This window comes from Ailuropoda melanoleuca, chromosome 10 (assembly GCF_002007445.2).
Source record: "Ailuropoda melanoleuca isolate Jingjing chromosome 10, ASM200744v2, whole genome shotgun sequence".
NCBI lineage: Eukaryota > Metazoa > Chordata > Mammalia > Carnivora > Ursidae > Ailuropoda > Ailuropoda melanoleuca.
In genome coordinates this window covers 27,455,002-27,467,822 of record NC_048227.1, presented here as the reverse complement: position 1 = coordinate 27,467,822, position 12,821 = coordinate 27,455,002, and the positions used below count along the sequence as shown (strand labels likewise).

Sequence of the window (12,821 nt, the reverse complement as noted above, 5' to 3'; positions counted from 1 at the left end):
TCATTTTATAAAGAAAGTGAAGTTCAGTTTTGAACAAGTTGATTTTGAAATAACCAATAGTTATTGGGGCAAACAGTCTCCATTCAAGGTGTAGCTCATGTCTGCGCAGAAGTGAGAACCAATGGGGCCCATGGGTGGCTCAGTCAGTTAATCATCCAACTCATGATTTCCACTTAGGTCGTGGGATCGACCCCCACGTCGGGCTCCACACTTGGCGGGGAGTCTGCTTGAGATTCTCTCTCTCCCTCTGCCCATTGCCACCCCCCATTCATGCTCTCTCAAATACATAAATAAATCTTAAAAAAAAAAAAAAAACGTGAGAACCAAGGACATCAGATAAATGGTTAGCACAGAAAAAGTACAAAACAGAACATCAGAAAATGCCTAAATGTAGGAGGTGAGAACATAGGGGAGGCCGACTCTGAGGACATCCTGAATCTCTCACAGCTGCCAGAATCAAACACGGCCAGGAATTTCACGGGAGTGACCCGCAGGGTTAGGAGCTGAGCATGGGCCATGTCGGTGGCCTCGGACTGTGACAGGGCCGACAACATAGAGAACCCTGGTGGTGCTGGGCGACACTTTCAGGGAGCCTGAGGGTGCACACCAGACGGGGGTCCAGGGAGGCCAGGGCACAGTGGGACTGGAGAAAAAAGAGAACAGGCGAGCAACCCTCCGAAGGTGATCTTGCGTGTGGGTGATCAGAGGGAAGGAGCAGAGGGGCGCCTGGGTGGCTCAGTTGTTAAGTGTCTGCCTTTGGCTCAGGGCATGATCCTGGCGTTCTGGGATTGAGCCCCACATGGGGCTCCTCCGCTGGAAGCCTGCTTCTTCCTCTCCCACTCCCCCTGCCTGTGTTCCCTCTCTTGCTGGCTGCTTCTGTCAAATAAATAAATAAAATCTTAAAAAAAAAAGAAAGAAAGAAAGAAAGAAAGGAGCAGAGCCAAAGAAGATGCTGGAGAAAGCAGATCATTAATGGAACCAAAACGCACTGTTGGGGGTCCCGGGGGTGGAGGGAGACAAAAGTGATTTTGCTTTTCTTCCTTTCACACCCACGGAAAAACCCATTTTTGTATTGATTGGCCTCTTCTTAAAAACTAACATTTATAGTACCGTGTACCCCCCCCACACACACTTGGAAGGGACTGGTAAGCCACAAGTAGCAACAATAAGGCCTTTTCCGAAAGGTTCTGGTTTTTTTTTTAAAGATTTTATTTATGTATTTGACAGAGATAGAGATAGCCAGCGAGAAAGGGAACACAAGCAGGGGGAGTGGGAGAGGAAGAAGCAGGCCTATAGCAGAGGAGCCTATGTGGGGCTCGATCCCACAACGCGGGGATCATGCCCTGAGCCGAAGGCAGACGTTTAACCGCCGTGCCACCCAGGCGCCCCCGAAAGGTTCCAACAATGCAGTGCTGCTGTTTGGCAGTGAGGTCCGCTGGTGTTTAAGCTGGCAGGGGGAATGGCCTAGAGCCCCTGAGTCTGTAACCTGGCTATGGAGTTGCATTATTTAAAACCTCCCTTGCAGTGATTCATGAAACCTAAGTACGAGCCGGTGAACGTGGTCTGCAAACACCGTCGATGGCCGGCAGCCCTCACCAGCCAACGTTGACACTGGGTAAGGATTTTTATTTTGGTCGCACTGAGCTTACTGTAACTGGGGCGGCTGAGTTGCTATGGTGATCTCTTCTCCAAACAGAGCACTTGCCGCAATACATTGAAACAGCAGATAAATCTGCTTTATGTCCACTCGATCATGACATTAATGTTGGTCGAAACGTCGTCCATGCTTCCATCAGGACTTGGGTGTAGGAATTTTCAGTCGGGGCCAGGGAGGCATTGACTAAAAGAATCGAAACGTAGGCCCTTTGACGCGGGGGCCTTCACAACGCAGGCCTGCTGAAGCGGGCTGGCTGGGTCCCGGCCTCGAGCCCGACCACGGGGGCGGCTGGCAGCTGGGAGAAGGTTCACCACTTGAAGCAATTACGTGGTTAAGTGCTCCCGTGTGGGGATAGGCTGAAAGTTGTGATTCACGCCCCACTCTATCACTAATAATTGGGAGTGGGGGTGGGGTGGGGGATTGTTGGGCCGGTTGCACAGACCACTCAGCTGTTTCTTCCCATCACTCTTGCAGATCTCTTAAATTGTTAAAATCTGGCCTTGGAGTGTGGTGTGCAAGAAAGGCAGGCCCCTTCCCGTCCGGGCCGTGGCGCTCCTCGTCTCCACCAGCAGGGGTCCCCATTGAGTCACAGGTCCTGCGCTAAGCTCCACGGGAGTCGCCGGACACTTTAAGGATGACTGCACTTTGAATGGGGGTGTATCTGCCTCTGATTCTTGCCTAACCATGACATGAGAGGGAAGAAAAGTAGCTGCCTGTTTCCAGCATGACTCATTATAAACAAACGGAGGACAGATTGACTGCCTCTTATCAGAGCCCGAGTATGTGCCCCAGGACTGCGGGTGAGTCAGACTGGAAGTCGCAAGTCTTTTGTTGGTTGAAGGGATTTTTGTTCCTTTGCGGAAGAGGTGGATGGGAAAGGGAGGGGGGTGGGCAGGGAGTGCTATTGATTTCTTAAATACAATCAGTGACACCCCCACCCCCATGAGCCCTAGGTTTCTAGATGAGGTCGAATCCCCCACCCCACCCCCAACCAAAAAGGCTTCCAAATTGAAGATTAAAACTGGCCGGGACCACGTGGAAACCCATTTAGGGTTGATGGACGTGTTCGCAATCTTGCTGTGACGGTTTCACAACATCCACATAGGCCAATAATCATCCAATTGTACGCTTTAAAGTGTGTGCAGTTTATTGTATGAATTACCCCTCAAAGAGTCTTAAGAAATATAGTTTCTTGGGGGAATTCAGTGGGGGCGGGCGGGGGGAACCTAGCCAACCCATTTTTATTATGATTTATCACGAAGCTGTCTGGACACCCCCTCCCTTCCCTATCCATCCCCTTCTGTTGTTCTGCATTTGCGGGCAAACCCAGGCAAAGCGCTCGCACCTGAAGGGAGCATGACGTCTTATCATCTTATGCTGATAGGCTGAGCCTTGATCCCAACTCCCAGAGTGTGTGTTGGGAGAAGGGTTATTTATGCCTCCCGAAGGAAGGCAGTAGGGACAGCTAAAGCACAGGCTGGCCACACATGGGGAGTGCGGGGAGATGTTGGGTAGCAAAGGGAAAAGCAGCACCCCTGAGGTCCCCGCCCCTCCCTGCCTGCAGCCTGTTCATGCCCCAGGTGCCTTCCTGTTTTAGCGAATGCAAGTCAGGTCAGGCCGGCAGCGCCACTGCTCCCAACAGCTCGCCGCGGATGGGCTGTGCCGACAGATCCCGCGCACGTGAAGGACTTAACACTTGAGCACCAGCACGCGAAGGAATTTAGGGGGAAGTGAACGCGCAGGTGCTTTAAATGGTGAACCAGAGCCAAGTCAGCCGGGCAGGTGGAGTGAAGCAAAGAACAGCAAAGAGCGGAGGGCTGGCCCAGGTTGCAGGGCAAACAACCTCAATTAGGAAAATAGGGACACGTGCGCGGTCGTGGACTTGATGATGAGCGGCTTCTGAAACCCACGTGACCTTTTTCTCCTTTTGGAGAGCACACGCTCCGTGGGCAGGAAGAGTGACTCTTCTTGCAAATACCTGCTTCTTACCTCTTTCTTTCCTGTTTCCCTGTGTCTGTCTCCGCTGCTGTCTTTGGTGAATAAATTCAATGTTGTGCATCGAAGTAGGGGAATTGGACTGTCACCTTTAACAAAAGTGTCATTAATGTAGGAGGGCTTTGTCTCAATTCCCTGATCTCTCAGCCAGTCACCATCACTAAGTGTGTGTGCGCGCGTGCGCGGCTGGCTGTGTAGGAGATGGAATACTTGAGTGTGTGGGGGGGTGTGGGTGGTGGGTCGGTTGGGGGGTGTGTGTGTGTTATTTTCTGACTCCCTGGATTCCGTGTCTCCTTTGAAGCTATGTCCTTGCCACGGCGGCTGATCTCACATACAATGACTCCATGTGTCCTTAATCTCTGAAGACAGAACCAAATTTCAACTCTTCTTTTGATGTACCCCCTAAATACCTTCATTCCTTTTTAGATCATTCTTTGCTATATAAATACGATCTGTAGGAAGAATGTTTCACTCAACACGAGTTTCTCTGGGAATTCAGGGTCTTCCATGTTATTATTTGGGAAACAAGGCTACTTTACTCCTCACACGTTCGTGAAGTGCCTACTGCATGCCCAAAAAGTAGAACAGGGCCCCCAGACTGGAGTTATGGGCTGTTAGTTCCCAGTCTTAGGGAGTCCGAAAAGCAGAGTCAGGTTTTGTATTTGTAATAATTGAATTACAGTCAAGAGTTACTTATATTTAACAACAACAACAACAGTCATTGCCTGGAAATGACCAAAGCTTCTAAGCACTGTGCTATGTATTAGGGAGTCCTGGGGGCCGTGAGCACAGGTTACAGAAGTGGTAAGAGTAGACTTCGTGGCGAGCTGCCAGGCAAGGCCTTATTTCACATTTAATGCCTTATAGGAATGAGATAGCGTGTGAGCCGAGGCTTTCGAGCAGACCCGAGAGTTTAGTTGTCTTGAAAAGCCAGGAACCCCACGTTCTAGTTGTCCGGGATCTTCGAGCTAGTCACTGGGTCTCTGAGTGGTGCCAGATGGTACCGTTGAAATGGGAGAGAATTTTATATAAGGAAAGATGTTCTCCAGGTAGGTGTGTTTAACGAACTCCTCACAGCGGTTTAGGAGATAACCTTTATAAATGCGGCTTGTAGTTGGTGCTCCAAGCCTTGGTCCTGCGTCCCTTCCGACGGCCTTTTCAATCTGTCGTCCAAATTCAAGCTTTCAGTGATTCCTCTAATTAATAATCTTGTTTCTCTTACCACGGTCTAACTTCTGTTTAACGCAAGGTTGTGTTTTTTTTTCTTTTTTAACTGGACCGCCGGTACACAGACTTGGAGAAATCATCCCCTTGGTTTATGAAACATACTCCCCACTGATCCATGCACGACCTGTTCTGATTTAGTTTGTTGGTTTTAATAATGCAGAAAGTACCTCTGAAGCTCTCACCCTCTGCCAAAAAGCTGGAGCTTTGACCCTAAGATTGTAACCTACGTCTAAGCCTGGGGGTCCGCCCACCCAACCCTATTACCCTGTTCCCCTCAAGCCAAAATGAACCCTCATCCTGGTTTATGCATTCAGTGCTCCCTTGCTTTTAGTCTCTTTGTTTCTTATATATATTATATACATTTGTATTCCCAAAAGTGTGTGTGTGTGTGTGTGTGTGTGTGTGTGTGTGGGTGTCATTCGTAACTTTGTAAGAAAGATATCGTGTCACATGTAACCTATATTGGTAAGATCCATCCTGTTGTTGGAGGCGGCTGTCATTCACTTGTTCTAGCTTCTCTGTAATATTCCATTCGATGAATATACCACAGTCTACCCGCCAATCCTCATTCCTGGGCACTTGGATTACGCACAGACTGGCGATATTGTAAACAGTTCTTTCATGAACATTCTCATACCTGGTCTTATACATGTGCAAACTTTTCTCTTGGGTTCACACTTAGGAGTGAAATGGCTGAGTTAGATAGTAGATGTGTGTCCCACGTCAGGGCACAACACCAAACTGTGTCCTGAATCCTGAAGTAGGGGTCACGATCTATACTTGCATCAGCGATGTGTGTGGATCGATCCAAACCCTCCCTGACCCTTGGAATGATCAGGCTTTTTCACGTTCGCTGATGGATTTGTGTATAACACAGGACCTCATTATGGTCCTGATTTGCATTTTCACCTGTTCGGCTGAGCCTCTTTGTATGTGATTGGTCAAATAGGTCTCAGGACAAATATGTCCTGAGAAATAGCCATGGTTTTTGCTCATTTTTCTACAACTGTTTGTGCTCTTTTTTTTTTTTTTAAGATTTTTTATTTATTATTTGAGAGAGAGAGCATGGGAGAAAGCAGGGGGGAGGAATAGCGGGAGAAGCAGACTCCCCGCTGAGCAGGGAGCCCCACGCAGGATTTGATCCCGGGACCCTGAGATCGTGACCTGAGCTGAAGGCAGATGCTTAACCAACCGAGCCACCCAGAAGCCCTGTTTGTGCTCTTCTTACCAAAGGAGCACTTACTATATTCTCATACCAATCCCTTGTGCTTCTTTCCACTTTCTTTAAGGTATCTCTTGATAAATGAAAGCTCTTAATAGAGTAAAGTGTATCAGTTTTTTATAATTAATGCTTTTTTTTAAAGATTTTATTTATTTATTTATTCGACAGAGATAGAGACAGCCAGCGAGAGAGGGAACACAAGCGGGGGGAGTGGGAGAGGAAGAAGCAGGTTCATAGCGGAGGAGCCTGACGTGGGGCTCGATCACGCCCTGAGCCGAAGGCAGACGCTCAACTGCTGTGCCACCCAGGCGCCCCTAATTAATGCTTTTTATTCAAGAAATCTTTTAAGAAATCATTTAATAAAATCTTCTCCTACTGTAATATCTAAAAGCTATTTATCTGTATCTTATGTTAAAAATGCAAAGGCTCTCTCTCCCAGCAGAAGAAGCTGAAAATACGGGTGGGAAGGAGGAAGCAACGGAACCCCAAGCACAGTGACCTGAGGCAGGGGGACAGGCCCTAGGGGATTTACACCCATGATCGGCTCTTATAGTATTTATTAGTTGTATCATTTTTTTCCTCCAGTTATAAACATACATAATCTCATCAACTTTGGACCATGGGAAAGTAAAAGACCATAATCCCATCACTGGGGGATTTTTCCATACATTTTCACTTGCAAGTCTCTTGATACGCACCTCTCATTCTCTTTATCTTGACACCAGTACCCTGACCCTAGCCGTGGACACTTTCTAGACATTACCTTCCTTGACCTAGGAGTAACTTCTGCCAGTGCTCACCGTTACCTTAAAAAAAAAAATACAATGAACCTCTGCTAGGAAATTATACTTAGGGGCGCCTGGGTGGCTCAGTCAGTTAGCCAAGACTTGGCTATTGATTTCAGCTCAGGTCGTGATCCTCAGGGTCATGAGATCGAGCCCTGCATCAGGCTCCATGCTGGGTGTGGAGCCTGTTTAAGATTCTCTCCCTCTTCCCCTCTCCACCACTCTCTCACTCTCAAGGAGGAAGGAAGGAAATAGAGAAAGAAAGGAGGGAGGAGGGGAAGGGAAGGGAGGAAGGAAGGAAGAAACAGGAAAGAAATTATACTTAGAATCTTGTGCAGTTCTTGGAAAGTAAGGGAAGGCAAAATAATGGCTTATTTTACTAGCCAGAGTTATGACTCCTAGTATTTTGACATGTAGTCTGGATTTTTTCCTATCTTTCCTTACATATGTATTATATTCCATTTAAAATGGAATCTTCCTATATGTACTATTTTGTAAGGCTGTTTTTTTTTTCTAACATTGTATCCCGTTTTTCTGGTGTAAGAAGCATCTTTCTACATCGTGATCTGAGAAGTACAGAATATCTCCATGTGTGAGTAAAATCTAGAATATTCACCAAGTGTGCCTGCCTCACAGCCACCAACCAACCCAAAGGGATGCTGGCTGGTGCTCTCATTTCCTCAGTCAGCTTGGGGCTTTATTGAACCAGTCCATACCGTTGACCTTACATTTCCAATTGCCCCTGTTAGAAGCAATGAGGAAATAAATGAGCATCTCAGACATCCATGATCACATTCTCAGGATAAATTTTGGTAAGTGGGAATGCCTAGTCAAAGAGTAAGAACACGTTTTAACTTTTTGATAAACGCAACTGAATTGCTCTCCAAAAAAGGTTTTATCCATTTCTATTCACATTAGCAGAATATAAGAGTGGCTATTCTCCCACACCTTCAGTAAGAATAGCATACCGTCGGTACGCTAAGTTCAAGGGCTGAGTTTCCTAGTTTGTATTTCAAGTACTCTGAGGTTCAATTTTTTTCTTGTGTTTTCTGAACACCTGTTCTTGACTGTGTTCTCTCTCTCTCTCTCAGTCTGTGTATGAATTGCCTATTGGTGTCAATTCCGCTTTTACCCATCAAACGTTCTTTCTCTCAATTATTTGTGCCAATTATATCTGTGGAGGGTTTTAGCAAGTTCCATAAACATCACAAATATCCTTCTAAATTTGTGTTTTGTCTCTTTGTGCTTTTGCCTTTCAGGTTTTCAAAATTGTATATGTTGTCAAAGCTTTCGGTGTTTTCAAAACTCCTTTTTCATTTGAGAATACATAAAATCCACCTAAATTTTCTTCTGGTATTCTTGTTTCATTTTTCTTATGGGTAAATCTCTGTTCCATTGAAAAACGTATTTCGATTTGTGATGGAGCTCCTGTTTTTCAAAATGGTTAGCGAGTTGCCCAGCACCATTTGTTGAAAAATATTTTCTTTACTCGCTGATGTGAATTAGTACCTTTGTCTTATGCCGTGTTTATGTTTAGTCTTCAATATGTCTCTGTGCTTCCAATTCTGTTCCTGTTACATAGATTGTTCCTTTATCATAGGAGTTTAATTATCACTTTATAATAAATTTTGATATTTTTTGGACAGATGCCTCCCTATTATTATGCTCTTTGAAATTTTTATTGGCTAGCTGGCTTCCAGATGAACACTTAAGACCCTTTGGTCAAGTTTCCCACAACCATTATGTTTTGATTTTTACTGGAATTACATTATATTTATGTTATGTTGGTGATAACTGGCACCCTTATAATATTAGGGAAATGGCATGGTTCACTTTGCTTGTGTTGAAGTCATTTTTCTGGTTCTCTGGTAGGATTTTATAGTTTGAGTCATATAAATCCTTGGCACGTTTCTTGCCAAGTTAGTTCAAAGTTATTTGTTGCTATTGTGAATTGCGACTACACTCCCTTTCCTCCCCCAGCCCTTCATTATTCTGCTAGATTAATTTTTATGGATTTTGTAACTGACTAACTCACAGAACTCTTATTCATTTTAATGGTCTTTCAGTTGATTCTTTTGGGTAGTACAGGTAGGCCATCCCTTCATTCAAAAATAATAATGATACTTTTGTCCCTTTTTCAATATTTATACCTCTTTCTTGATTTCTTATCTTACGGCATGGGTTGCAGAATTCAGATACCCACAGGCCCAGGCAAATCACATAAATGAGTGAACTGGGACAGATGAGGCCTTTGGCAAACAGGAGAACACAGGTCTTGTCTGAAAGGGGAATTCCATAGTTAATTCCAGCCAATTTCTGCTGTTTGGGGAATAGGCCTCACGTTGACACATGCTCAGATTAAAAACAAAAAAAGGTATGCCAAAGATCATTTTTTAATAAGATGCTTAGTTAAATATCTTAAACATTGAAAATGAACTCAAATTTTTTTAAACACCAGGCACATCAAATATAGGCTAACAGATTGATCCCAGGCTCACAATGTACCCCACTTTGGCTGGAGCTTCTAGAATTTAAGAATGTATTGAGTTGGAGGGGCATCTGTGTGGCTCAGCTGGTTAAGCATCCAACTCTTGCTTTCAGCTTAAGTCGTGATCTCTGGGTCATAAGATCAAGCCCCGTGTCGGGCTCTGCACTCAGCATGGAGTCTGCTTGAGATCCTTTCCCTCTCCCTCTCCCCCTTCACCACTCTCTGTTTCAAACAAATAAAATCTTTTTTAAATAAAGAAAGTATTGAGTTGGAAAACGAGGCCTTCTTGCCTTATCCTTTACTAAATTAGTAAAAATGCCCCCAATTATTTTATTGGGAATTTTGGGGGGGCCTGCGTACCAGGGCCCTGTGTCCCCTGCCTTCTAGACCATGTTCTGAATACCCAGGACCCCAGAATTTTCTACCTACATGATGCTAGCCTGTACCTAGGGTTGGCTGGTGCAGACCTCTTTCCTAGGTCCATCCACCCAAGGGAGACCCACACTGCAGGTGTTTGCACTCCTGGGCCTGACAGGTAACCAAGAACAGCAGATTGTGTGGAATATAGACAAAGCCTGGACATGTGGGCTGGAGTGTTCACTCGATTCCCACAAGGCCCTTTAGGATGTAGGAAGGATCTGGGAGCCATAAGGGCATTCATCTGTCTTTACACCCAACAATAATATCTCAGACTGCCGAGGAGCCTGGGAGAATTACAAATCCAAGCTTGGCTTCTGAAATGATGAAGAAAGTATATGCATCAACGGAGAAGTAGAACGATTTTTAAACACAGTTGGTCAGCTTGATTTATAGCTTTAAATGTTCGAGCCATATGGCATATGGACTTGCTTTTATACTGTTGCTCCTGGCCCCACAGTTGCTTGGAGAAAACCCGTTGATGAGTTTATCCTCCGAGGCCACCTGGGGGGAGATCCAGGATAGGAAGTGATGCCGGGACTTCTATCTTCCTTTGCTTCCCACGTGGCAAATTCCCATATAGTCTCTCCCCTTACAAATAGACTGAAATCACCAAAGAAATAGAAAAACACTTGCATCCCCATCTATATTGGTCTCCTAGGGCTGCCATAGCAAAACAGCCCAAATTGAGCAGCAAATTTATACTTTCACAGCTCTCCATAGTTTGAGGACCAGAAGTCCAAAGTCAAGCTGTCAGTAGGAACATGAGCCCTCCAGGAGCTCTAGGGTAGAATCTTCTTTGCTTCTTTTGGCTTCCCGTGGCTCCCAGCAATGCTCGGCATTCCTGACATATGGCTGTGTCGCTCTAATCTCTGCCTTGGTGTTCATATGGGCTCTTCCTTCTGTCTCGGTATATCTTCTCCTCTTCTTGGAAGGACACCAGTCTCTGGGTTTGGGGCCACCCTAATCCGGTATGATCTCATCTAAATAATGACATCTGCAAAGACCCTTTTCCATGTAAGATTACATTCTGAGGTTCCGGGATTTGTGGGGGGGGGGGGACACCATTCAGCCCAGTACGCTATCCCTAAGTAAGCTTGGTCTGTGATGTATTGTTCTCTCCCTGGACGTTTCTGTCTCTCTTCTCAGTATTTGCTTCTCAGGGTTGGGTTAGATTTGTAGAATTCATCAGGATACTTTTAAACTTTCTTAGACTCCGGAAACTACTAAATTAGATAGAAATCATCTCTTACCTTAAGGATTGACAAAATTTGCCCCCCCCCGCCCCCGAAGCACTGGAGCCCAAACGTTTCATCACAGTGGCAAAGAACGCTCTATCAGTCTCATCCATGACTTTCTGTCTGGTTAGATTTTTTCTGCCTGTTCTTGAGTGAATTGTCTTATTCGAGCTAATATTTTATCAGCATAAATTTAAGCATAGCATGCTCTTAGCTTTAATCTCCTTCCATGTCTTTGTTTCTCATCCCTTTTATACTGTAGCACTATTTATTTGGTTTTGTTTTTTTTCTCATGCAGACTTGCCAGTTCATCTCTTTTATTGGTCTTTTAAAAGAACTGCTCTTTGGTTTATTTATTTATTTGTCTGTTTGTTTCAGGAGTAGAATTCAGTATTTCATCACTTACACAGAACACCCAGTGCTCATCACAAGTGTCCTCCTTCATGCCCATCCCCCATCTAGCCCATCCCCCACCCACCTCCCTCCATCAACCCTCAGTTTGTTCTCTATAGTCAAGAGTCTCTTATGGTTGCTTCCCTCTCTTCCCCCGCCCCTTCCCCTATGTTCATCTGTTTTGTCTCCTAAATTCCACATATGAATGAAACATCTTATCAACCCTATCATTTTTCTGTTTTCTCATTTGCTTACATCTGCTTATTTTTTTAAATCTTTTGTCCTTTCCTTCTGCCATCCGTAGATTTATTAGTTTTTATCTCCGTGGTTGAGTTAATTGCTCATTTCTTAAAATTTTTTTTTATTTAGTCATAAAACGATTCAAGCTTTCTCTTTTCTCCAAGGAGTAGCCAGAGAGATGGAGGCAGTGTGAGAATGTTGTAGGTAGGGAAGAGAGCCTGGAGTAGAAAAGATCAAACACGCATTTCTCTCCTGGGGACCTGGCTATGCATCCAAAAAGCCAGTTGGGCAGGTAATGCTCCTATATGCACCATTGCTTGTCTACTGGTGCTTGATGCTGAATGCTAACTAGAGGGCCAAGGTAGTCTCTAATCGCTATAGACTGAATGTTTAGATCCCCTTAAAGCTCAGTTTGAAACCTAATCCCCAATGTGATCTTATTTGGAGATGGGAATCTACGGGAGGAGTTTAGGTCATGAAGGTGGAGCCCTCATGAATGGAATCAGTGCCCTTCGAAAAAGGACCCCAGAGGGCTCTCTCACCCTTTCGGCTGTGGGAGGACCCAGAGGAGATGACCATATATAAACCAGAAAGGGCCTTCCCCTGACACCAAATCTGCCAGCACCTTGACCTTGGAATTCTAGCCTCCAGAACTCTGAGCAATAAATTCCCATTGTTTATAAACCACTGGTCTGTGATATTCTGTTGTAACAGCCTGAACAGACTAAGAGTCTAGTCACGGGCTGGACTCCATCCTTCCAGCAGCTGATACTGTAATGTGACCCTTCAAGCTTCATTGCATAGGGTTCAAGGCCTCTCTGAATCAGTTTGTTTTATCTGGGGGGTTCTGGGGCCCTAGTGATAATTGTTTGGAGTTGCATCAACCAGCCTGAAAATGCTGTGGCCATCCATGACAGATAGCTGCGTGTACTGGCGTGTTTCTCACACCCTCACATAAGACCCTTCTCCGACCCCAACCCTAACTTCCCTAACACTCTCTCCTCTCCTCCTGGCTCATGAAGGAGCACTAAGATCAAGACAAAAGGGAGCCTGAGATGAGGGTGGATTGAAAATATGAATTGTCGTTGTTAGCATAAGTTTGAGGATAGGGGCACAGCTTTCCAGCCAGACCAGGTTACACCTGCTTGTAAGACGCAGT

At 45.3% G+C, this 12,821-nt stretch overlaps 1 long non-coding RNA gene across 2 annotated transcripts in view; it reads left to right on the top strand.

The window, feature by feature from the left end:
- The first annotated feature begins 1,386 nt into the window (after positions 1 to 1,386).
- The window catches only part of LOC109489436, a 73,501-nt gene continuing 62,066 nt past the window's right edge, over positions 1,387 to 12,821 (top strand). For both annotated transcript variants that reach the window (XR_002142431.2, XR_004628479.1), the window contains exons 1-2: positions 1,387 to 1,615; positions 2,132 to 2,457. This is a non-coding gene — a long non-coding RNA (uncharacterized LOC109489436). The remainder of the gene's footprint in view (positions 1,616 to 2,131; positions 2,458 to 12,821) is intronic.